Source organism: Sus scrofa, chromosome 3 (assembly GCF_054392235.1).
Source record: "Sus scrofa isolate SSC_HxYL_T2T_F1_AM1 chromosome 3, Sscrofa_HxYL_maternal_Yorkshire_Landrace_v2.0, whole genome shotgun sequence".
In the NCBI taxonomy this organism is placed as follows: domain Eukaryota; kingdom Metazoa; phylum Chordata; class Mammalia; order Artiodactyla; family Suidae; genus Sus; species Sus scrofa.
Window position 1 is genome coordinate 105,381,062 of NC_139385.1, and position 24,465 is coordinate 105,405,526.

The 24,465-nt window shown below is 46.8% G+C and overlaps 1 protein-coding gene and 1 pseudogene across 1 annotated transcript in view; one reads left to right on the forward strand and one right to left on the reverse strand.

The window, feature by feature from the left end:
* The window catches only part of EPCAM (epithelial cell adhesion molecule), a 45,648-nt gene extending 23,681 nt beyond the window's left edge, over window positions 1-21,967 (reverse strand). The window contains exon 1 of the mRNA XM_085015920.1: window positions 21,895-21,967. The gene's annotated coding sequence lies outside the window, so the exon portion shown is untranslated. The remainder of the gene's footprint in view (window positions 1-21,894) is intronic.
* Window positions 7,493-7,852, forward strand: LOC146404825 (small ribosomal subunit protein uS10 pseudogene; annotated as a pseudogene).
* Window positions 21,968-24,465: the final 2,498 nt, after the last annotated feature.

Here is a 24,465-nt window from a genome sequence, read left to right on the forward strand (position 1 = left end):
CTGCGTCATGATGGAAACTCCGACTTAACCATTCAACAGTGGTAAAAAGAATATACTGTTCTTAGAGACACTTAAGAGAGGAACTGGTTTGTTCCAGAAATTGTATTCTGGCCTAGACAGAAGGAAATAAGAGTGTAGCTAACAGAGATGGACCTTAACCTTTGCCTTATCAGGTTCGGAGAGGGGTGGGGTCTTTATGACAGGTCATTTATGGTGTTGGCAATAGCCCTTATGAAACCTGAGAGCTTTTTTTTTTTTTTTTCAGACAGTTTAGTGACATCTCTGAAGCAACAGAGTATACATGAACCATTGTGAGGAAGTTCTTTCTCCTGGTAATTGGACAGGGTCCAACAGGACTGCAGCCTTGAGTTCTCGTGTTGCTAGTTGAGAACGAATGCATTGGCAGGTTTTTTTTGAACAGGGGTCTTAGGACCTGAGACCTAAGTAGGAGACCCCTAAGGTAGGACCCCTAAGTCTGCTCCCCTGGGTTCTAGGCCCACTGCGCCCCCACTTGTAGTCTCCAGCAAGGAGAGGACTCTTATTTGGCAAGAGATGAAATATGTGAGCCACGGTTCACTGGGAGAGAAAGGACGGGTGGTAGAGGAAGGGAACAGGCCACCACAGGCAGTGAGTGTCTCTCTACCATGCAAGGCATGATAAGGAAACCACAAAGGAAAAAACCACACACTTAGATTGCTTTCCTTTCTAAAATTATCTGTATGTTCCCATAAGAACTCCTAAGATGTCCCTAGAAAATCAAGATGTATGATAAGAATGAACTAAGTGTCACAAACTTCATTTCACTGGTACTCCTACGCAGGATGAATGAATTATCAAGTGTCAGAGTCCAGCTGAACCACATACAACGCACATCACTGTACACAATACTGACTCAGAATGTACCCAGTTTGATAATGTTCCGGGGAGTCCAGGCTGTCCCCTGTCCTTCTGCTAAGGATCAGTAGTCACTGAGGGCTGCCTGAGTAAGAGAATGATTGCCTTGAATTGGTAGAAGGAAGTGAAAGAAGGAAATAAAGATGCGGATAGAGAAGAGGTGAGGGAGGATGTGTCCCGTCTTCCTTGGTTCCTGGTTTGTCAGAAAAGAAGGGGAAGTTCCAGGAGTTTGTAGGAAAGTTTTGTGATAAAGTAATGACCACATTTCCATTTCCACACAGGATTAATCAGGTGAACTAGCAGTGGGTTACAATAGGGGTGGGCGGGATGGTGGTGATGGTGATATAAAGTCTTGTAGGGGAGTTCCTGTTGTGGCGAAGCAGAAATGAATCTGACTAGGAATCATGAGGTTGCGGGTTTGATCCCTACCCTCCCTCAGTGGGTTAAGGATCTGGCATTGCCATGAGCTGTGGTGTAGGTTGCAGACACAGCTCGGATCCTGTGTTGCTGTGACTGTGGTGTAGGCCAGCAGCTGTAGCCCCTATTGGACCCCTAGCCTGGGAAACCTCCATATGCCAAGGGTGCAGCCCTAGAAAAGACAAAAACAAACAAGCAAAGTCCTGTAGAGAGCAAACCTACAGTTAGAACTCCCCCGCCCATGGTCAGCAGCTGGCAGAACTTGCTAGAATACAGCTAGGAGCTGATGCGTGGTAAGTTGAGTCTCCTTACACAGTTGGAGCACTGTTAAGGGCCAATTTCTACCTCCCCTTTGGTCAAAAAGACAGCCCAGAAAAAAAATAGCATGTGGGTGTAAAGGCTGCAAATAACTCAAAGACTATCTCAGAATGATGAAGGGTTAGGAAGCCATCTTAACATGCAGGATATCACACTTTGCTTCCATCCTTAGGGACAAAAGGCTTTGTAGGAGAAAGCAGCAGGTCTGTTGAGTGGAGCTTGCTAACTGGTGGAATTACCCAAATATAGATAAGAACACAGCCACAGCTCCGTCTGTGTGTCCCCAAACTGGTTCACCCCTGAGAAATAGTCCATGTAAAAGCACAGGTAAGGAATTCCCATCGTGGCACAGCGGTTAACGAATCCAACTAGGAACCATGAGGTTGCGGGTTCGATTCCTGACCTCGCCAGTGCGTTAAGGATCCGGCGTTGCTGTGAACTGTGGTGTAGGTTGCAGACACGGCTCAGTTCCTGCGTTGCTGTGGCTGTGGTGTAGGCCGGCGGCTACAGCTCCTATTCGACCCCTAGCCTGGGAACCTCCATATGCTGCGGGAAGTGGCCCTAGAAAAGACAAAAAAAAAAAAAAAAAGCACAGCTGATGCATGCTTGGGGGCAAAGATGTGAGAGTTGGCCTATGAGTAAGCCTTAAGGGGATCCAAAATTATCTAATGGTTTTTCAGAACCAATCGTCGAGGAGAAGAGATAAAATGATGCTGGGTTTTTTTGGTTTGTTTTTGTTTTTGCCATTTCTTGGGCCGCTCCCGCGGCATATGGAAGTTCCCAGGCTAGGGGTCCAATCAGAGCTGTAGCCACCGACCACAGCCACAGCCACAGCAATGTGGGGTCCAAGCCGTGTCTGCGACCTTCACCACAGCTCCCGGCAATGCCGGATCATAAACCCACTGAGCAAGGCCAGGGATCAAACCTGCAACCTCATGGTTCCTAGTTGGATTCATTAACCACTGGGCCACAACGGGAACTCCCCTAAGCTTATTTTTTAGATTCTTCTTACCCTCAAGGGTTTACAGAGCCTTATTTGGCCAATGGTCAGAAATCTTCCTTAGTGGTTTGTTAATTCAGCTGACCATTTAGAAAGGAAGAGCAGGAGTTCCCGTCATGGCGCAGTGGTTAACGAATCCGACTAGGAACCATGAGGTTGCGGGTTCGGTCCCTGCCCTTGCTCAGTGGGTTAACGATCCGGCGTTGCCGTGAGCTGTAATGTAGGTTGCAGACGCTGCTCAGATCCCGAGTTGCTGTTTCTCTGGTGTAGGCTGGTGGCTACAGCTCTGATTAGACCCCTAGCCTGGGAACCTTCATATGCCGAGGGAGCGGCCCAAGAAATAGCAAAAAGACAAAAAATAAAATAAATAAAGGGGGGAAATAAAAAAAAAAAGAAAGGAAGAGCAAAGAAAATGAACATTCAGTCCATACTCATAAGGTGCTTTCTTCATTATCTCATTTAATCTTCACAGAGAGGTATCGCTTATCTCCATTTTACAAATGAGAGAACTGGTTAAGCAAAGTCACGCCCAAAATCTCTCTGGTGAAAGGTGGAGCTAAGGCTTAACCCAAGGTCTGTGTGACCCCAAAACCCATACTCTTTCCCCATACTGCATAGCTTCAGTGCCATCAACCCCAAAGCTTATGTCTTAGAAGCCAAAACTTAGCGAAATAAACATTTGTGGCACAAATGAGCTCTAGGGCTTATCTTTACAGAGGGCCTTCATTCTTAGAAATGAGATGTCGTACTTTCTAACCCAGAGGCTATAAAATATTTTGTACTTTGCTTACTTGTTGTAAAAAACGCTCATAAGAATGAAGGTGATAAAGCAGCCAAGCCCTTTTAACCATAGGAACCCTCCCTGTCTGCTTCCTGCTGGGGGTTGGTAGAGGGGACGGGGACCCTGTCTGGCAGCCATGACCTTCCCACTCACTTTGGGATGCTGATGACTTCTGACTCCTGCCCACCACCCTAGCAGACAGCTGATAGAAGAAAATCTTGGGAGTTCCCTTGTGGCACAGTGGGTTAAGGATCCACTGTTATCACTGCAGGGGCTCAGGTCACTGTTCTGACTTGGGTTTGATCCCTAGCCTGGGAACTTCCACATGCTGCAGGTGAGGCCAAAGAAAAAAGAAAAAGAAAAAAACCTTGGGAGTTCCCGTAGTGGCACAGTGGAAACGAATCTGACTAGTATCCATAAGGATTAGGGTTTGCTCCCTGGTCTCACTCAGTAAGTCAAGGATCTGGCATTGCCATGAGCTGTGGTGTAGGTTGCAGATTCGGCTGGATCTTACATTGCTGTGGCTGTGGCGTAGGCCAGCAGCTGCAGCTCCAATCTGACCCCTAGCCCAGAAACCTCCATATGTCTTAGGTACGACCCTAAACAGCAAAAAAACAAACAAACTTGGAATTATATATATACACTTAGGCATAGGTATGTTGCACATGAGCAGAGGTATGTTTATGGACAGAATTCTCAGAATTCAGAAATTATATCGGAGTTTCCGTCCTGGCGCAGTGGTTAACGAATCCGACTAGGAACCATGAGGTGGTGGGTTCGGTCCCTGCCCTTCCTCAGTGGGTTAAGGATCCAGCATTGCCATGAGCTGTGGTGTAGGTTGCAGACACGGCTTGGATCCCGAGTTGCTGTGGCTCTGGTGTAGGCTGGCAGCTACAGCTCCAATTATACCCCTAGCCTGGGAACCTCCATATGCTGCGGGAGTGGCCCAAGAAATGGCAAAAAGACGAAAAAAAAAAAAAAAAGACATTATATTGGTTGTGGGTCAAGGGCCACACCACACTCTTGAGGGCTTAAGTTTGCGAAGCCCTCTGGTAGTTTGTGTTTCTAAGCATGAGCCACCGTTCTTGTTTGCCCCTATAATAAACCTTTCTTTGCTTCAAAATAAATAGATAAGTAAATAAATAAAACCCTCCCAGATTGATTCTCTACTGCTTTCCTGCGTTGGTTCTCATTGCAACTGCAATGAAATCAGCACTTACTTATTTTTTTTTCTCTTAGAGCCACACCCGTGGCATGTGGAGGTTCCCAGGCTAGGGGTCTAATCAGAACTACAGCCGCCAGCGTATCCACAGCCACAGCAACGCCAAATCCGAGCTGCATCTGCGATCTACACCACAGCTCACGGCAATACCAGATCCTTAACCCACTGAGCGAGGCACTGAACCTGCAACCTCATGGTTCCTAGTCAGATTCGTTTGCACTGCACCACGAAGGGAACTCCGAATCAGCACTCATTCCTGAAAGTCGAGCAGCCTGCAAAGAGCATTGACCTAGCTCCTGGTCCCCAGTCAGACAACACTCACTGAGTGTAACCTTGGGCCAGTCCCTTGTCCCTCTTGGTCATGGGAAATCATTCTAATACTTGGTTCATACCCAGCAGTGCTGGGTTAGTTTGCAAAGGCTCTGTGCTACAGATGAATTCAGGAGATGCCCTCTGGCCTGGTTAGGCACTCCTGGCCCTACCCTACAGAGGCCCAGCCCAGTGGACTCCTGCTCTAGGCTCCACCCCTCATCTGTCACGCCTGACAATGGGGTGGTCCACCCAGTCTGCACCCCAACCCAGTGGGACGCTAGGTTCTCTGGCTCTTTCCTGGGACACAATCCTAGGCCCAGCCTCCCTGCTAGGAAACTATTAAAGACAATGTGCCAGTGAGTGACATCTCCCAGGTTAGATATTTACTTTTTTTTTCTTTTTATGGCTACACCGGCGATATATGGAAGTTCTTGGGCTAGTGTTTGAATCGGAGCTGTAGCTGAGATCTATGCCACAGCTTGTGGCAACAGCGGATCCTTAACCCACTGAGCGAGGCCAGGGATCTAACCTGCATCCTCCCAGACACTATGTTGGGTTCTTAATCCACTGAGCCACATGGGAACTCCTAGATATTTACACTTTAATACAGGCCTTCTTGAGACCATTTTTATCCAAAAGATGCAAATGATGTTAGGAATCTTAGGCACAGAAGCATGTCTTTGAGGGAAGTGTTTAAGTTAGCATGTTTTTGGTTTTTTTTTTTTTTTGTCTTTGCATGGCAATACAATCATTTTATTAAATCTTTGTCTTTGAGCACACATTAGTGTGGCTTTTCAGTAAAGCACAGGGCTTTGAAATGGGATTAATTTGTAACTTGTTTACTTAATACTTATGCTTAATACTAAGTGCTTAAATTATACAACTCTGTACTAAGCTTTAATGGCATCCAGGAAGTAAAAGACAGGGCCTGTTCTCAAGAACCTCCAGCCTGGTTGGGAGAAATCAGACACAGGTGAAGTTAAAAAATAAAGAGCTACTTATTAATACCGGACAATGATACAAGTACACCATTGAGCTTTCCAGAAGAAAGATACATTGTGGTGCCAAAATTCTGGGAAGTTTCTAAACAAATCCTAAGAAGAAGCTTTCCAGGGAGGTTAATTGCTTTTCTTTCAGGGCTCCAAAGTTCGGTACGGATACTGACCTTCTCCTTACCAGCAAAGAAAGTGATTCTGATTTGAACACATTCATGGCAGACCAGTGAGTATGCATTTCACCTGAGAGAGCATTTTGGCTAATAATTAAGCACCATATTATTATATTTTCATTTCTCCTGCAAGTCCAGTTCTTTTTTTTTTTTTTTTTTTTTTTGTCTTTTGTCTTTTTGCCTTTTCTAGGGCCGCTCCTGCGGCACATGAAAGTTCCCAGGCTAGGGGTGGAATTGGAGCTGTAGCCGCCGGCCTACGCCAGAGCCACAGCAACGCGGGATCCGAGCCGCGTCTGCAGCCTACACCACAGCTCACGGTAACGCCGGATCGTTAACCCACTGAGCAAGGCCAGGGATCGAACCCGCAACCTCATGGTTTCTAGTCGGATTCGTTAAACTCTGCGCCACGACGGGAACTCCTGCAAGTCCAATTCTAAGAAATTGTAACAATTTAGACCTTAAACGACAACATTTCAAAAATTTGTGAAATCATAACTTGAATATATGCATTAACTCACTGAATGCTGTTGTCAACCCTAAAGTTTATGTCTAAGTCATGAAGGCTAACAGAAACACTTATTTGTGTATCAGATAAACTCTGGCACTTAATAACTTCTGACCAACTCCTAACGAAGCTTGTAATTGAGCACTCATCTGTACAGGGGACTTTCCTATTTTGAAATCGGTGTCAGGTATTACCATGACTGCCTTCATTTTATAAACACAGGCAGGGCAGTCAGGTCGTTTCCCAAGAGTAGAGAGAGTGGGAGAGCATAGCAGAGCAGGCAGGAACACAGCGTACTACTGCCCAAGAGTGATGCCCGGCTGCTAGAAGCAGTTTCCTTTTTTTTTTTTTTTTTTTTTTCTTTCTTTGTCTTTCTAGGGCCGCTTTCGCAGCATATGGAGGTTCCCAGGCTAGGGGTCAAATCGGAACTGTAGCTGCCAGCCTACACCACAGCCACAGCAGCGCCAGATCCGAGCCCGAGTCTGCAACCTACACCACAGCTCACAGCAACAATGGATCCTTCACCCACTGATCCAGGCCAGGGATTGAACCCTCGTCCTCATGGATACTAGTCAGATTCGTTTCTGCTGGGTCACAACAGGAACTCCATGGAAGCAGTTGCCTAGTGATGCTGGTAACTGACGCATCTCCAGTAGATGTGAAACTTAGAGGTGAAGATTGGCAGCAGACACCTGCTGGGCAGTCAGCTTTTCTTGATGGATCTCATCTCTACGTAGACTTGAGCTTCCTCTCAATCCCATTGGGTTGAAAAAAACAAAACTGGCTTTTTGAGGAAGACACGGTCGCTGGTCACTGCTACAGTGGAGCCCTGGCCATAAGCTCACTCTCACCAAGGAACAAGCTGTGCCACAGCCATGGCTATTAAAGACAACAGAAAGACTCCCGTGGAGCCAGAGGTGTCAGTTCACTGAGTTAGACTCACTCTAACCAATTGCAACGTGAAGTCTTTGGAGAAGGTAAGTGCTAACTTGATCGGAGGCACAAAGGAAAACAATCTCAAAGTGAAAGGACTCCTCTGGATGCCTACTAAGACTCTGAGAGTAACTACAGAGAAAACTACTTGTGATGAAGGTTCTAAGACTTGGGATCATTTTCAGATGAAAATCCACAAGCGGCTCATTGTCCTGCACAGTCTGTCTGAGATTGTTAAGCAGATCAGTTCCATCAGTACTGAACCGGAAGTCGAGGTTGAAGTCATCATTGCAGATGCTTAAATCAATCTTTTAAATCAATTGATAATCAGATGTTACCCGAAACAAAACAACCAAGGAGTTCCCTGGTGGCCGAGTGGTTAAGGATCTGGCATTGTTGCTGCTGTGGTACGTGTTGACTATCTGGCCCAGGAAATTCTGTGTACCCACCCCCAGGGGGCACACAGCAGGCAGAAGACAAAAACAAACACAAACAAGCAAACAAAAACAATCCCAAAACTGATTTATAATTTTTTTTCTTTTTTGGCTGCTCTGTGGCATATGGAATTCCCCTGCTAGGGATCAGATCTGATCAGTAGTTGTGACCTATGCCCCAGCAGTGGCAATGCCAGATCCTTAACCCAGGGCTGGGCATCAAACCTCTGTCCCAGTGCTCTACCGATCCTGCTGCACCACAGTGGGAATGCTATGATTTATAGTTAAAAAATACATATATGCTTGGAAGATATCTAAAAGCATAGAGAAGAAAATCATACAAAAAGAAGAAAACCATAATTACCCATAATTCCAGATATATGTATTTATTTTTCTAGAATATTTGCTTATTCATATTTAGAATGTTGCAGAACATTTTGTTTAAAAATTTTTGATCACATGGTATATAGTTTTGTATATTGAATTTTTAACATTATATCAAATATTTTCCATGCCTGACAGGGTCAGGCAGCTCAAGGAATTCATAGTCAGGACTCAGGCAGGTCAAGATGACGGCAGTAGAAGGTACGTGGTATGGTTTAGAAATGTCAAGTTACCATGAGAGCACAGTGAAGCCTTTTCAGATAAGAAGATGCTCAAATTGTCCTGAAGACGAACAGGAATTTTGTCAGGTCAACACATGGGGAAAGGGCATTCAAAACAGGGGGGCAGGAGTTCCCATTGTGCCTCAGGGGTTAACGAACCCGACTAGCATCCATGAGGATTCAGGTTCCATCCCTGGCCTTGCTCAGTGGGTGAAGGATCCGGTGTTGCCATGAGCTGTGGTGTCGGTCACAGGCACAGCTCTGATTTGACCCCTATGCCTGGGAACCCCATATGCCGCACCCGTGGCCCTGAAGAAAAAAAAAAAAAGGTAAAGAGTTAAAAAAAAAGAAAAGAACAGGGGGATCAGCTTATACAAAGTCTAAAGATGGGGGCACGGCATGGTGTGACAGTTTGGAAGCTAAAGGTAGTTGAATGCCGCTGAGTGAAGAGTGCATACATGATAATGAGAGCCGGATGAAGTAGAGGCCAAGTGGATGAGGTTAAGGGCATTTGATTTTATCTAAGCGGTGACTAATCCAGGGAGTGCTGAGGTCACATGTGTGGAAAAATTCCCTTGGTAGCATACAGAGGACTGATTGGAGGGGCAGGGAGACCTTAGAAAAGGAGAGAGCAAACAAGGACCTGAACTGATGCTGACCGGGAGGAGGTCCTGGAGAAGAGGGCGCAGAGGCAGAGTCAACAGGATGTAGGAAGTAAGAAAAAGGAGCAATATCAGAGGAGTCTCGGTTTCTGCACGTGAGGACAGGGTAGATAACTGTGCCATTTACAGAGACCAGGACTAAAGGGAAGGAAGCAGCTTTGGCAGTGAATTCTAAAGGGAGAATGAGTTCAGCGTTGAGTTGGGAGCTTGTTGTACACTGAGGTAGAGCCATTTAGTGCGCCGTTGCAAACACATGCCTGGAGCGAAGAAGAATGTTTTCGGATGGATAGATGAGGAGATATTAGAGTCATCAAGATCTAAAGTCCTAAATGAAATTGTAAGTGTGTGTAAATTAATCACCCAGAAAGAGAGGAAAAGAAAGCTGAGACTAGCCCTCTGGGAACACCAATTTGAAGGACAGATGGAAGAACCAGAGTGGTTAAAGACTATTGAGAAGAAACAATCAGAGAGTTAAAGTACCAGAAGAAAGAGGCCTTGTGGAGTAGACTAGGATGGAGGGGTTTTCAAAAGGGAGGAACAGTTGAAAGAAATTAACAGGCAGCTGGAGTTCCCATTGTAGCACAGTGGAAATGAATCCACTGGGAACCATGAGCTTGCGGGTTCGATCCCTGGCCTTGCTCAGTGGGTTAAGGATCCGGTGTTGCCATGAGCTGTGGTGTAGGTCGGATCTGGCATTGCTGTGGCTCTGGCGTAGGTTGGCGGCTGCAGCTCCAATTCAACCCCTAGCCTGGGAACCTCCATATGCTGTGGGTGCAGCCCTAAAAAGACAAAAAAAAAAAAAAAAAAAAAGGAAAAGAAAAAAGGAAGAAATTAATGGGCAGCTAAAACAAGAACTAATATTGTCCATCATGTTTGGCCACCAGGAGGCTGTGATGACCTTAGCAAGAAGTTTCCCTGGTGTGCGTGGGGGGCAGAGCAGGTGGGAACGAACAGGAGAGGAAGAGGTGGAGGCAATGAGCACAGCTTTTCCCTGACCTTGGGGTGAAAACTGGAGGAAGATACACTTCAGGTCCACAGACATTTTTCTGAGAACCCACTATGCATCTATGATCAGGCTAAAAACACTGGGTAGTGGCAGGGGGCGGGGAGGGAAAGTGAGGAAGGGAGGGGCTGAAGGAGACACAGTCATTTGCCATTGAGAAATGCTCAGGCTAAGGAAGGAGACAATAATTATACACTAAAATAAAGGCTGGGATAGAGGGAGAAAAGGGGAATTGAGACCTCCAAGGAGGACTGGAGGAGGATGAAGGTGTGTGTGGGGGAGAGCATGGTGTGAGATAAAGATGTAGTCAGTCAAGGGATCAACTGAATCTGGGTCTCAACTAGCCACTCGTTCCTAATCCACTCCTCCACTCCTGTACCCCTCAGACTCATTTTTTTTTTTTTCTTTTTAGGGCTGTACCTGCAGCATATGGAGGTTCCCAGGCTAGGGGTTGAATCAGAGCTGCAGCTACTGGCCTACACCACAGCCACAGCAGCTCAGAATCTGAGCCATGTCTGCAACCTACACCACAGCTCACAGCAAAGCCAGATCCTTAACCCACTGAAGGAGGCCAGGGATTGAACCTGCAACCTCATGGTTCCTAGGCAGATTCGTTTCCACTGAGCCACAATGGGAACTCCTCTCAGGCTCATTCTTTATACAACCACCAAAGAATCTTCCAAAACATACATCTCCTCCATCCCCATTCCAAGGGTCTCCCATTGCTCTAAGAATGAAATCCTAATTCCTAACACAGCCAGGGTCCTGGTGGTGGGGCCCTGCCTCCCTGTCCAGCCCCGTGGAGCCCTTATCACTCTAGTCTTTTTTTCCCCTCCTCCAGCACACTCTGCCCCCCACCCCACTCCTTCAGGGGCATTGCTGATGCTCTGCCCCCTGTCCAAAATGTCCTGCCTCCTCAATTTTGTCTAATTAATACCTGCTCATCCTTCAAATATCAGTATGATCATTCTTCTCGCTAAGAAACGTTTACTGATCCTGCCAGACAGGTCAGAACCTCCTACAGCTTCGATTCGACCCCTAGCCTGGGAGCCTCCATATGCTGGGGGTGTGGCCCTAAAAAGCAAAAAAAAAAAAAAAGTGTAATAACCGAAGCAGCAACCATGGTGTTTGCTTGGAGGCACTTAGGTCAAGAATGATTTTTTTTGTTTGTTTGTGTTAGGGCCACACCCATGCCATATGGAAGTAGGCTAGGAGTAAAATCGAAGCTGTAGTGGCCGGCCTACACCACAGCCACAGCTACGCCAGATCCCAGCCACGTCTGCGACCTACACTGTAGCTCACAGCAGCACTGGATCTTTAACCCACTGAGCAGGGCCAGGGATCAAACCCGCGTCCTCCTGGATACAAATTGTGTTCTTAACTAGCTGAGCTACAACAAGAACTTCAAGAATATATTTTTTTTAAACATGGGCAAAATTTGAGCATATTTGGTGGTTGAGGGGAAGGAGTCAAGGAAGAAGGAGAAGATATGGGAAATAGAGATAGTTCTTGCTACTGCAGAGCAACCATAACTGCCTGATCCACATCTGGCCTTGCTGGACACCGCTGGAGGAAAACCACATCCCAGAACAGTGTGGTGCAAATGGCCAGACACATACCATTGTATGTGGGTGGTTTATACAGCTGATGCTCCAAATGGACACAGAGGGAAGGTATTGTCAAACTATAATTTTTAAAATTTAAAGATGTGATCCTGATATAAATATGAAATAAACATGCATCAAAGATTAATCAATTAATGAGGGAACCAGTGAGATAGTAAAGCTTGTTCCAAAAGCAATGAGAAACTGGGTATTTATAAGCAAAAAAAAAAAAAAGAATATTGGAATATGTTTGCTGAGTTAGATGCAGAACTGACTGATGGCCAACAAGGCACAAGACCATAGTGTATCTTTTCCACTGGACAGAAATCTTGTGCATCTCTACTGGGCAAAAATTAGTAAATTAACATGTAATTTCACAGTGCCTGGGATGTAATCAGTAGTAACTAGCAAACTTGGATTTCTTTCTTTCTTTTTTTTTTTTTTTTGTCTTTTTGCCATTTCTAGGGCTGCTCCCGTGGCATATGGAGGTTCCCAGGCTAGGGGTCTAATTGGAGCTGTAGCTGCCAGCCTATGCCAGAGACACAGCAACCAGGATCCAAGCTGCGTCTACGACCTACACCACAGCTCACAGCAATGCCGGATCCTTAACCCACTGAGCAAGGCCAGGGATCGAACCCGCAACCTCATGGTTGCTAGTCAGATTCGTTAACCACTGCGCCATGACGGGAACTCCCTGGATTTCTTTCTTCTAGATAACTAAATAATCATGGATAGGCCTGTTAACCCTGCTAAATGTGGGCAGGACATGGAGTCGTCCTCTTGCTTAGTTTCCAAGTTTAGAAATTTTTTTTCAACAGCATTACAGCTGCTGGCAACGAAGACATTCAGGTGACCTTCTATGAGGTGTAGCCTGGAGAAGCAATAAAGCGAAGCCAGAAGGAGGCTGTGGACTGGGATAAAAGGGAGCAGTTGAGGGCAGGCAGTCTCGATGAGGTCCAGGAGCAAGTGTAGTGAGGGGAAGGCAGTGGGAAGATAGGAAACACGGGTGGGCGTTGGTGCTGGGAGACACAGAGGTGGAGCCCTTCCAGGGGTTCTCAGAGCCCAAGAGGTAGCCCCGGCAAAGGACTGCTGAGTTCCAAATCTAAGGCGCTAGAAGGCTGGCTTTCATGTTGGATGCACTGCTCACATGGATCCTGACTTCTAGTTCTTTCTGAATCCATCAGGATCTGAGCAGAGTAGCAGACACATTGTGAATGATACAGAATAAAGAAGGTATCATGGGGATTATACACAATTGCACCATTGTGGAAACTGGCAGAAGACAGCAGGGCTGTGGCCAATGTATCTAGTGTTGAGCCTTCGGTCTCTGAAGGTCCCTGTACTGACAGAAAAGAAAGCTGGACAGAAAAGAGAGCAAGGAACAGCAGGAACTCATGAGGACAAACTAAAACCCAGGTCTGATGTTTGCCACTTTCATGCAATGGGTGCCCTGCCAGAGATGCTGCTACCTTCACTGGAGCCACACACACTTGACCCAGATGGTGGAGGAGCCAAGGGAGCGCTGGCTGGAGCTGGCAGAGCCACAGGCTGGGCACTGCCTCATGCCCGTGAACTAGCAGAGTGTGAGAACTGCCTCAGTGCCCGGTGCCCTGCCTCTACCTTCAGAACATGAAGAATGTGGCTGCTGCTCCTTGTACATCTTTCAAACACCACACAAATTTTCCTTGCAGCTGATGCTTACCTGGAATACACAGGGAAGGGAATTCCATAGTTCCAGCTCAGCTAAGTTGACACAGAACAAAGCTGTACATGCTCTCAACACAAGCACAGTGCCTAAAATCAGCCTCCACATGGGGAAGGGGGGAACCCAATAAATTGTGGGGGTTGTTATCAAAAGTACCTTTAAAGCAACATGGATGACTCTCAGAACATCGTGCTAAGCAATAAAAGCCAGATAACAAGAGTACGTACGATATGATTCCCTTTATTTTTAGTATTTATTTATTTATTTATTTATTTATTTATTTATTTTTGCCTTTTCTAGGGCTGCTTCCCACGGCAAATGGAGGTTCCCAGGCTAGGGGTCGAATCAGAGCTGTAGCCACCGGCCTACGCCAGAGCCCCAGCAATGCGGCATCCGAGCCGTGTCTGCAACCTACACCACAGCTCATGGCAACGCCGGATCCTTAACCCACTGAGCAAGGCCAGGGATCGAACCCGCAACCTCATGGTTCCTAGTCGGATTTGTTAACCACTGCGCCATGACGGGAACTCCTATATGATTCCCGTTATGTGGAATTCTAAGACAGGCAAAATCAACCTAAAGTGAAAGAAATCAGAAGAAAGTTTCCTTGGCCAGGATCGAGGTTGGGAGGGGAGTGACTGAGAAGAAGCATAAGGAAATTTGCAGGGCGGGGTGAGGGAGGTAATGGAAACATTCTTTATTTTGATAGAGGTGTGCGTTACACTAGTATATGCATTTGTCAAAACTCCCTAAACCTTACCTCTAAGATCTGTGCATTTTATTGTTTGTAAATTACATCTCAATTTCAAAAAAAAAATGAAAGGAAAATGGTGCCCTTAGAGCTAATGATAGACTAATAAGCAACCAGAGAAAACATATAACATGTTGCTTCCTTACACCTGCCTACTGGGCCACTTCTAAGAGGCTGCCTGTATGGATGGACATCTTCACGCTAAGACTGGAAGAGGATCAGGAGAGCCTGCAACTCCAAGATTCCTCTCCTTCAGCAGGAAGAGAAATCAGAGGGGAAGAGAGCAGGTGGAAGCCCAAGAGAAAACCACTGATAAAAAGACTCAATAGGAGTTCCCTGGTGCTTAGCAGCTAGGGATCTAGCATTGTCACCATTGTGGTTCAACTCACTGCTTTGGCATAGGTTCAGTCCCTGGCCAGGAACATCTATATCCAGAGGCAAGGCCAAAAAAAAAAAAGACTAGGGGAGAGGGAGTGGGATGGATTGGGAGTTTGGGGTTAGTAGATACAAACTGTTATATTTAAAATGGATAAGCAATGAGGTCCTGGGATAGAATATGATGGAAAATAATATAAAAAATGCAGGAGTTCCTTTTGTGGCTCAGTGGTTAACGAACCCGACTAGGATCCCTGAAGATGCGGGTTCACTCGCTCAGTGGGTTAAGAATCTGGTGTTGTAGTGAGCTGTGGTGCAGGTGGCAGATGTGGCTCGGGTCCCATGTTGCTGTGGCTCTGGCATAGGCTTGGCGTGGCTGCAGCTCCAATTTGGCCCCTAGCCTGGGAAACTCCATATGCCGAAGGTGTGGCCCTAAAAAGCAAAAAAAAAAAAAGAAAGAAAAAAGGGTAAGTATGTATGACTGAGTCATTTTGCTATACAGCAAAAATTGGCACCACATTGTAAACAACTATATTTTAATAAAAATAAATTAAAAAAAAAAAAAAAGGCTTGAGGAGTTCCTGTAGTGGCTCAGCAGTAACGAACCCAACTAGTATCCATAAAGATGCAGGTTCTGTCCCTGGCATCGCTCAGTGGGTTAACAATCCTGTGTTGCTGTGGCTGGCATAGGCGGCAGCTCCGATTCAACTCCTAGCCTGGGACCTTCCATATACCTCAGGTGCAGCCCTAAAAACCAAAAAAAAAAAAAAAAAAAAAAAAAGAAAGAAAGAAAAAAGACTTGACAAATTCAAACCAGAGCTGTAGAACTGAGATTTTTACTCCTTTTCTCCAAAATTTAAATTCAGAGTCTGTTCAACAGAGATTTTTTTTTTTTTTTGCCTTTTCTAGGGGCCGCTCCCACAGCACATGGAGTTTCCCAGGCTAGGGGGTCTCATCAGAGCTGTAGTTGCCAGCCTATGCCACAGCCACAGTAACGCCAAATCCGAGCCGTGTCTGCAACCTACACCACAGCTCATGGCAACGCCGGATCCTTAACCCACTTTTTTTTTGGCAGGGGTTTGATTTCTAAACTGCACCTAGCAGTCAGCACATACGGAGGTGTTGGGGGCGGTGGAGAGAGAGAGAAGAGAAACATTCCGAATAATGACTATCTTCATAAATATGATGCTAGAGGAACCAATTTCACTGTACCCAGAGAAAACAGTTTCCACGGCCACGCAGAGACCTGAATCTCAGTCCTTCTTTCCTCCTGGGTTCTAGGCTGCCCTCATCATCAGGATGTTTGCATTTTTCTGAACAACATCCAACAACAACAAACGATCTCCTTTGCCACCATTTGGCTGTCAAGTGACACTCTTGCAGTTTCTCTTCTGTGAGGCATGCATTCAACCCAGGCACCGAGGGTGGAAGGCACAAATGCTTAGAAGGAGGGAGGGGGAGGGTTTTGCCCAGAGATCCCAGCAGGTGGGAGGGGAGACCCTCCTGGGCGGAAGGGCGACCCTCCTGGGCGGAAGGGCAGGGACTGGAGTTTGTTGTGAACGCCTTTTTTCTCCACTCTCTGGTCTTGGCACAGCCAACAGACTGGAGGAGCAGGGATCCCTAAAGGTCTCCACCCAACCTTTACAGACTGGAGTCCTCTTACAAGCTTGGGTTAATTTTTAACTTCCTTTCTGTGAGATAAAAACGAGAGCAGAAACTCTCACCCCAGGGCTGGTTTCTACAGCTCTTTGTCCTCAAGCCCCCTCCCATCCTTTTGTCTCCAAGGCCCCGGGAGAGACTGAGAGAAGGGTCACGTGGCCCAAACGGGGCTGTGTTCCTGGCCGTCCCCAGGCTCCCTGCAGAGACCAGGATTCATGTCTTTCTGGCAGCTGCCCTATTTTTTTCATTTCCCTTTTGTTTTTTTGTCCGTATAGCTGTGTGTCCAAAATCCTGGGATTCCCACATCCTCAAACTCCAGAATCCAGTTTCTTAGATTTCTGTGTTTTTAAGGTCAGTGGAAACTTTTTTAAAAAAGCAACATTAAGCTAATACATTCTTTTTTTTTTTTTTTTTTTTTTGTCTATTTGCCATTTCTAGAGCAGCTCCCGTGGCATATGGAGGTTCCCAGGCTAGGGGTCTAATCGGAGCTGTAGCTGCTGGCCCACACCAGAGCCACAGCAACACGGGATCTGAGCCACGTCTGCAATCTACACCAGAGCTCATGGCAACGCCGGATCCTTAACCCACTGAGCAAGGCCAGGGATTGAACCTGCAACCTCATGGTTCCTAGTCGGATTCATTAACCACTGAGCCACAACAGGACCTCCATAGCTAATATATTCTTATTGCAGAAAGAAAGCTTTGTTGCATTTCTCCATAAAACTGATGCTGACTAGCAGTTCTCAGATCTTTATTTTTTTAATTTTTAAATTTTTATTTTTTGCTTTTTAGGGATGCACCTACAGCATATGGAGGTTCCCAGGCTAGGAGTTGAATCAGAGCTGCGGCTGCCAGCCTATGCCAGAGCCACAGAAACATGGCATCTGAGCTGCACCTGAGACTTACACCACAGCTCACAGCAACACCAGATCCTTAACCCACTGAGAGAGGCCAGGGATCAAACCTGCAACCTCATGGTTGCTCGTCGGATTCATTTCTGCAGCACCACAATGAGAACTCCAGTTCTCACATCTTTAAAGACAGATGTGGGAGTTCCCCTTGTGGCTCAGTGGGTTAAGAACCGACTAGTATCCATTAGGCTGCAGGTTCTGAGACCTGGTGTTGCTGTGGCTGCGTAGGGCAGTGGCTTTGGCTCCTATTCAATCCCTTGGGAACTTTCATAGGTGTGGCCCTAAAAAAAGAAAGGAAAGGGAGTTCTCATAGTGGTGCCTCAGAAACAAAATCCTCATAAGCAATGCACACCAGATCAAGGTGCTTTGAGAAACAACCAGGCACTCAGAATCCTCTTCTCTTTCTATTATATTTAAGTTTCCTTCATGTATCACCCAAATAACTGAAGTATAAAGAATTATTTGGGAGTTCCCATCATGGCACAGTGGTTAACAAATCCGACTAGGAACCATGAGGTTGTAGGTTCGATCCCTGGCCTTGCTCAGTGGGTTAAGGATCTGGCGTTGCTGTGAGCTGTGGTGTAGGTCCCAGATGTGGCTGGGATCCTGCGTTGCTGTGGCTCTGGCGTAGGCCGGTGGCTACAGCTCTGATTCGCCCCCTAGCCTGGGGAACCTCCATATGCCGCGGGAGCGGCCCAAGAAATGGCAAAAAGACAAAAAAAAAAAAAAAAAAAAAAGAAATGACAAAAAAAAAAAAAAAAAGAATTATTTGTGGTAAATCCTGTTGTGGCACAGTAGAAACTAATCCAACTAGCAACCATGACGATTCAGGTTTGATCCCTGGCCTCGCTCAGGGGATCCAGCTACAGCTCCAATTCTACCTCTAGCCTGGGAATTTCCATATGCCATCGGTACAGCCCTAAAATGCAAAAAAAAAAAAAAAATATTTCCCTTGGATGTTGTTTACACACTGGTGAAATGGCATGGCACATATTTCATTAACACTTTTCTCCCTTCCTTGATTGAAATGTCACATCTCAGGGTCACCTGGATAATATTATACAGGAAAATGCCCTTCACATCCAAGCTTAAGGGCCTGATATTTATGAATGAATGAATGAAGAACAATGGGAAAAAAGAAGCTGGTGATTTCTAAAACAGGAGGATTCCTCCTAGAATAACTAAGAATTGACTGTGTCAGTAAAAGTGCATCTTCTGGAATTCCCATCATGGCTCAGTGGTTAACGAATCTAACACGCATGAGGCTGCAGGTTCAATCCCTGGCCTTGGTCAGTGGTTTAAGGATCCGGTGTTGCTGTGAGCTGTGGTGTAGGTTCCAGACGTGGCTCAGATCCCGCATTGCTGTGGCTCTGGTGTAGGCCGGCAGCTGCAGCCCCAATTCGATCCCTAGCCTGGGAACCTCCATATGCCACGAGTACAGCCCTAAAAACAAGCAAAAAAAAATTAAATAAATAAAAGTACTTTTTTGCTTAATTACTGGGAAAAATTTCAGAGAAAAATATTATTGCAAATAGAGGAAGGTTTAGGAACCTGAAAAGCTTTTAGACCACCAAGGATCCCAGGCCCTAGGGTGCAGACAAAGAGGTGGTGGTGAACTTGGTCCGTCCTGCTCACAGGCTCAGCGTGGACACAGCTACTGATTAGTTTATGTCTAGAAGAATTACTTAAGTGGGCTGAAGTATTCTTAGCTTAAAAAGTTGTCAGGAACCTGGGGAAGAAGCAGACGGGGTTGGTGTTTATTTATTTATTTATTTTTGTCTTTTTGCCATTTCTTGGGCCGCTTTGGTGGTATATGGAGGTTCCCAGGCTAGGGGTCGAATCGGAGCTGTAGCCACCAGCCTACGCCAAAGCCATAGCAATGCCAGATCTGAGCCACGTCTGAGACCTACACCACAGCTCACAGCAACGCCGGATCTTTAACCCACAGAGCAAGGCCAGGGATTGAACTCACAGCCTCATGGTTGCTAGTCGGATTTGTTAACCACTGAGCCACGACGGGAACTCCGGGGTTGGTGTTTAGAACTCAACTGGTTCTGAGCGGCATTTCCTCCTCTGGATGAAAGGAAAGCCACAAACAGTTGGTAAAATGTTGCCCAAATCATCCCTCCCAGATTCTTGGCTGCTCTGGGGAGATTGTACTAGTTGACTGCACAGACCTAAGTCCAAATTCTGTCTGTGTCCTGAGGGGTACACTCTGATAAAGAAATGGTCACACTGTGAGCCATAGTGCTAGGCTGTAAAGAAAACTCAGCCAACTAGTTTCAGCCTTGGAGATTTAGTTGAACGAGAGCTGCTCCTGCAAAGACCAAAGACAAGGGGGATGGTGGTGGTGGTGGTGGCGACGACAGAGTTGCACAAGGAAAGGGGACCCATGGTTCAGGACAGGTTAGTCTCAAGGGAATGTTGCATGGCTAATGGAGGAGCCTCAAGTCCATTTGCTGAGGTCGACAGTACAGTCCCAAGTTCACCATCAAGTTGTTTTTCTGCTTCTATGGGTCCATTTTTTTCTGGAAGCAGTCACTCTGTGTCCTTCTTTAGGAGTCCTGACTGCTTGTGAGCTTATACTTTCCAGGCTCAGCATCTTGCAGCAGGCAAGTCCAAATGCACCTGCTCAAGTTAGGGGACCATTGACTGAAATGGCCCATCTAGGCGGGAGGAATTATCTCACAGCAGGAGGCCCTGATAAGGAACAAGGTGCTACCCTGAAGACTGACTGGGAGGGGGCCCCATAGCAAATCAGTTCTCCTGGGTTCCCTTACCCCGCTGCTCTCTGCCCCGGGGGCCCCTTCCCCATAAAATCAGCAAGTTTGTCTCTTCAGACAATGCATTTCTGAATGTTAGACAAGATCCCACTTTGGAGTCCTGAAAACGGTCCCCCTTCCTGCAACAAAGATACTAAAAATTCCTTTATCAAACCCTCAGCATTACTGATATTTGGGGCTGGATCATTGCTTGTTGCGGGAGGCAGGGCTGTCCTATAGGATTGTAGGATGGTAGGATATTTTGCAACATCCTGGCCTCTACCCACTAGATGCCAGTAGCATCCCCCAATTGCGACACCCCAAATGTCTCTAGACTTTGTCAAATGTCCCTGGAGGGCAAGATCACCTCCAGTTGAGACCTACTTCCTCAGACAAGTTAGCTTCCATGATATTCTTCATATAGGCTATTGGATGATTGGTTATTTCATCCAGCCATCGGAACAAAACAAAACAAAACAAAACTTAATTCACGTTAAGTTTGAGCACTCCTGCCCAGGAGTACCCGCCATGCCGCAGTGGTTAACGAATCCGACTAGGAACCATGAAGTTGCGGATTTGATCCCTGGCCTCGTTCAGTGGGTTAAGGATCCCGCATTGCTGTGGCTGTAGTGTAGGCCGGTGGCTACAGCTCCAATTACACCTCTAGCCTGGGAATCTCCGTATGCCACAGGAGTGGCCCTAGAAAAAGCAAAAAGATGGGGGAAAAAAAAAAGAGCACTCCTACTCAGTTCTACTTTGGATTTGAATAAATCTAAGGGTCAGTCAGCTTGGGGACCCAGCCTTTGGAGGGTCCTGCTCTAGGCCCATTCCAGGCATGTCCCATCCCCATGGGGTAAGGGATTAATAGGACTAAGAGAATATGCCCACTGGAACCTTCGCCTCCTTTCTAGACCATATTCTGGGACATCAAAATTCCTTCCCGCAAAGGGTCAAATCTGTTTCAGGGCTGACATGGTCTCCTCCCTGGGTGACCTTTCCCAGACTGTGGGCCATGACCACTGGGAAGGCCCAAGTATGGCCAAGGAGCATCACTTATGAGCAATGCAGATGGAGCTTTTGGACATGCAGGCTATATTCTTACCCTGGAAACTGCGCACCTTAGACAAGGGCTTGACCCCTCCTTACAGCAGCTCGTGTGTGTGTGTGTGTGTGTGTGTGTGTGTGTGTGTGTGTTTAGGGCTGCATCTGCAGCATATGGAAGTTCCCAGGCTAGGGGTTGAAATGGACCAGCAGCTGCCGGCCTACACCACGGCCACAGCAAATCGGGATCCAAGCCGCGTCTGCAACCTATACCACAGCTCACTCACGGCAACACTGGATCCTTAACCCACTAAGCAAGGCCGGGGATCCAACCCGCATCCTCATGGCTACTAGTCTGGTTCCTTACTGCTGAGCCACATCGGGACCTCCTGCACCAGCGACTCTTGAACAAAATGTTCAGGGGTCATGAGCAGATCCACATGCCCCTGTGCCTTCTCCACCTTTGCCACCTTCCTCATCCTCTGCAGAAGGTGGGAGGAACACTGACTTTAAGTGGCAAACCAGAAGGGAAGATTCCAAGAGCCTAGCCAGTCGTCCCCACTCAAGCAGGGCGCGGATAGTTTTCATACCCTCCCGTCCCCAGAACACTGGCATTCCTGGCAGACTTCCTTTCCTCTGTTTGTCTCTGATCAACTCATAAAACAGGTTTCTCCCCGGTGGCTGTGGACCCCACAGTCAGGCATTATTTGGTGACAATCGCCTCCTCCTCCTCTGAGAAGTGGTCTGGCTGACCCTCCTCCAGGTGGAATGAATCACTGTCTCGATTTTGACCCCCTGCAGCCTGTTACTCACAGCTTGACGCATCACTCACCTATGCCATTACACCTTGCACTCCGGCCAGTCCTGTTAGAAAGAGCTTCTTCAAAGATGCAAGGCCTCTGACTGTTCCGGCTTTTCCCCAGAGGGCCTAGCACAGGAACAAACCCACACACACACCCACCACCCAGCTGCTCGGGCTCACTCCCTGAATCCATTAACTTTACCATTCGACCTGGTTGGGATTAAAGTCACTGGGTTTAGGAGCAAACCAGTCCAACCAGTTCCCTCTTTCATGGTTCTTAGCTCCTGAGGCGGGTTTATTTTGTCAATACAGGGCCTGGCTTTCAACATTCACTTTAAGCCTGGAAACCTCAGAGCTTTTTAACTTTGTAAAGATTGGGGACATCAGGGAAAAGAATGTTTTAGGGATTGTATTAGTTTCCTAAGGCTGCCATATGATGTTATTGCAAACTTAGAGATTAAAATAATAGAAATGGATTATCTCATGGTTTTGGAGGCTAGAAGTCTGAAATCCGGGTGGTAGCAGGGCCATGCTCCCTCTGAGGGCCACAGGGGAGGGTCCTTCTGGGTCTCTTCCAGCTTCAGGTGATGGTGGCCGTCCTTGCTGTTCCTTGGCCCATAGGCGTAATTACTCCAGTCTCTGCTTCCACTGCCACGTGGCATTTTCTCTGTGTCATCCCTCTCTGCATCCAAATTTCTTTCTATTTATAAGGAAACTGTCATCGGATTTGGGACCCTCCCCCCCCAATCCAGTTGGACCATATCTTAACTTGCTTACATCAGCAAAGACCCAGTTTCCAAATAAAGTCACATTCACAGGTATGGGGCAGGGGGGAGAGGGCGCAGGTATTAGTACTTGATCGTGTCTTTTTCGGGGACATAATTCTACCCCTTACAGGGATGAAAGCACTGAATTCTCACAGCCATTGGTGAAACTCTGTCTCGGAGTATGTGTGAATCTCAGGCTGTGTGAGTTTGTTCCCTCATCCTCTCTTTCCATGAGAGGCTCCACCATTTAGAATCCTTTTTTATTTTTTTTTGCCGCCCCTTGGCCTATGGAGTTCCTGGGTGGGGAATCAAATCCCAGCTGTAGTTGCGACCTAAGCCACAGCTTGGCAATGCCAGATCCTTAACCTACCCTGCTTGCTGGGGATCAAAACTGCACCCCAGCACTCCCAAGATGCCACCCAAGCCGCTGATCGATCCTATTGTGCCATAGCGCCATATCCTAGAATCCTTGTTTGGAATCCCAGCTCTACTGTATGTGCAACCTTGGCTAAACGACGCATCCCAGAATACTTTCAAATGTTATCATACGCCTCCATGTAAAATATAAGTACCTCACAACGATGCATTTCCATTTTTCCTCTCCTATGCTTTAAGCTACCAACATCACACATCCTACTTATACCTATGTTACAAACCCCATAAGACATTGTGATTATTTGGTTGATTGGTTGGTTGTTGTTATTTGGCTGTGCCTTCAGCATGCAGAAGTTCCTGGGTCAGGGATCGAACCCAAGCCATAACTGTAACTAGAGCCACAGTGGTGACAACACCAGATCCTTAACCCATTGAGCCACAAGGGAACTCCCTATTAATTTTTACTTTAAATGGTAGCAAATGTGGGAATTTTTTTTTTTTTTTTTGGTCTTTTTAGGGCCGCACCCATGGCATATGGAGAGTCCCAGGCTAGGGGTCCAGCTGGACCTGGAGCTGTCAGCCTACACCATAGCCACGGCAATGCCAGATCCTTAACCCACTGAGTGAGTCCAGGGATAGAACCCGCATCCTTATGGATGCTAGTTGGGTTCATTAACTGCTGAGCCACAACAGGAACTCCAACTTTGGAAAATTTTGATAAGTCTTTCCTCAAGTTCAGTAGTCTTTTAATTAACTAATTTTGCTTTTTAGGGCCACACTTGGAGTATATGGAAGTTCCCAGGCTAGGGATTGAATCGGCACTGCAACTGCTGGCTTACACCACAGCCACAGTAACTTGGGATCCTTAACCCACTGAGCGGGGCCAGGGATCAAACCCACATCCTCATGGATACTAGTCAGATTCAAACCCTGCTGAGCTGCCACGGGAACTCCCTAAGGAACTTTATTAACTCAATAGCACAACAGTGGCTCTGGAGTGAGGCTGATCATCCTACACATACTTCACAAAATGGCCCTAGACACATCAACTTGAAATGTCTACAAAGCACAAATTGGTGGCCATGACTGACGCTGGACAGCTCTTCCACAAGAGACAGCCTGGAGGTTTCTTTCTGTTTGTTCCCTCAGAAAGAATGAATCTTCTCCACCTCCGGGCTCCCGTGGGAACTAAAGAGACAGGGACCATAAATGGCTTTGAGTTCCTTGGGAAGAGCCAGTGCATATGTAAATATGACACACCGAAGTTTGCATGGGAGTGTGTAATAAAGTCTGGCATCACCCTTTCAAGCATGCAGTGTTGCTCCATACTGCACAGTTGCAGTGGGATGATTGAAATGATCCAGTAAAAGCCCACGAGAATGACGTGGACAGGGAAGGTGGCTCCTGGGAGGAGGGGGTAGAAACCTCCATGAGGGCTCATGGGTTCTTGAACTGTACC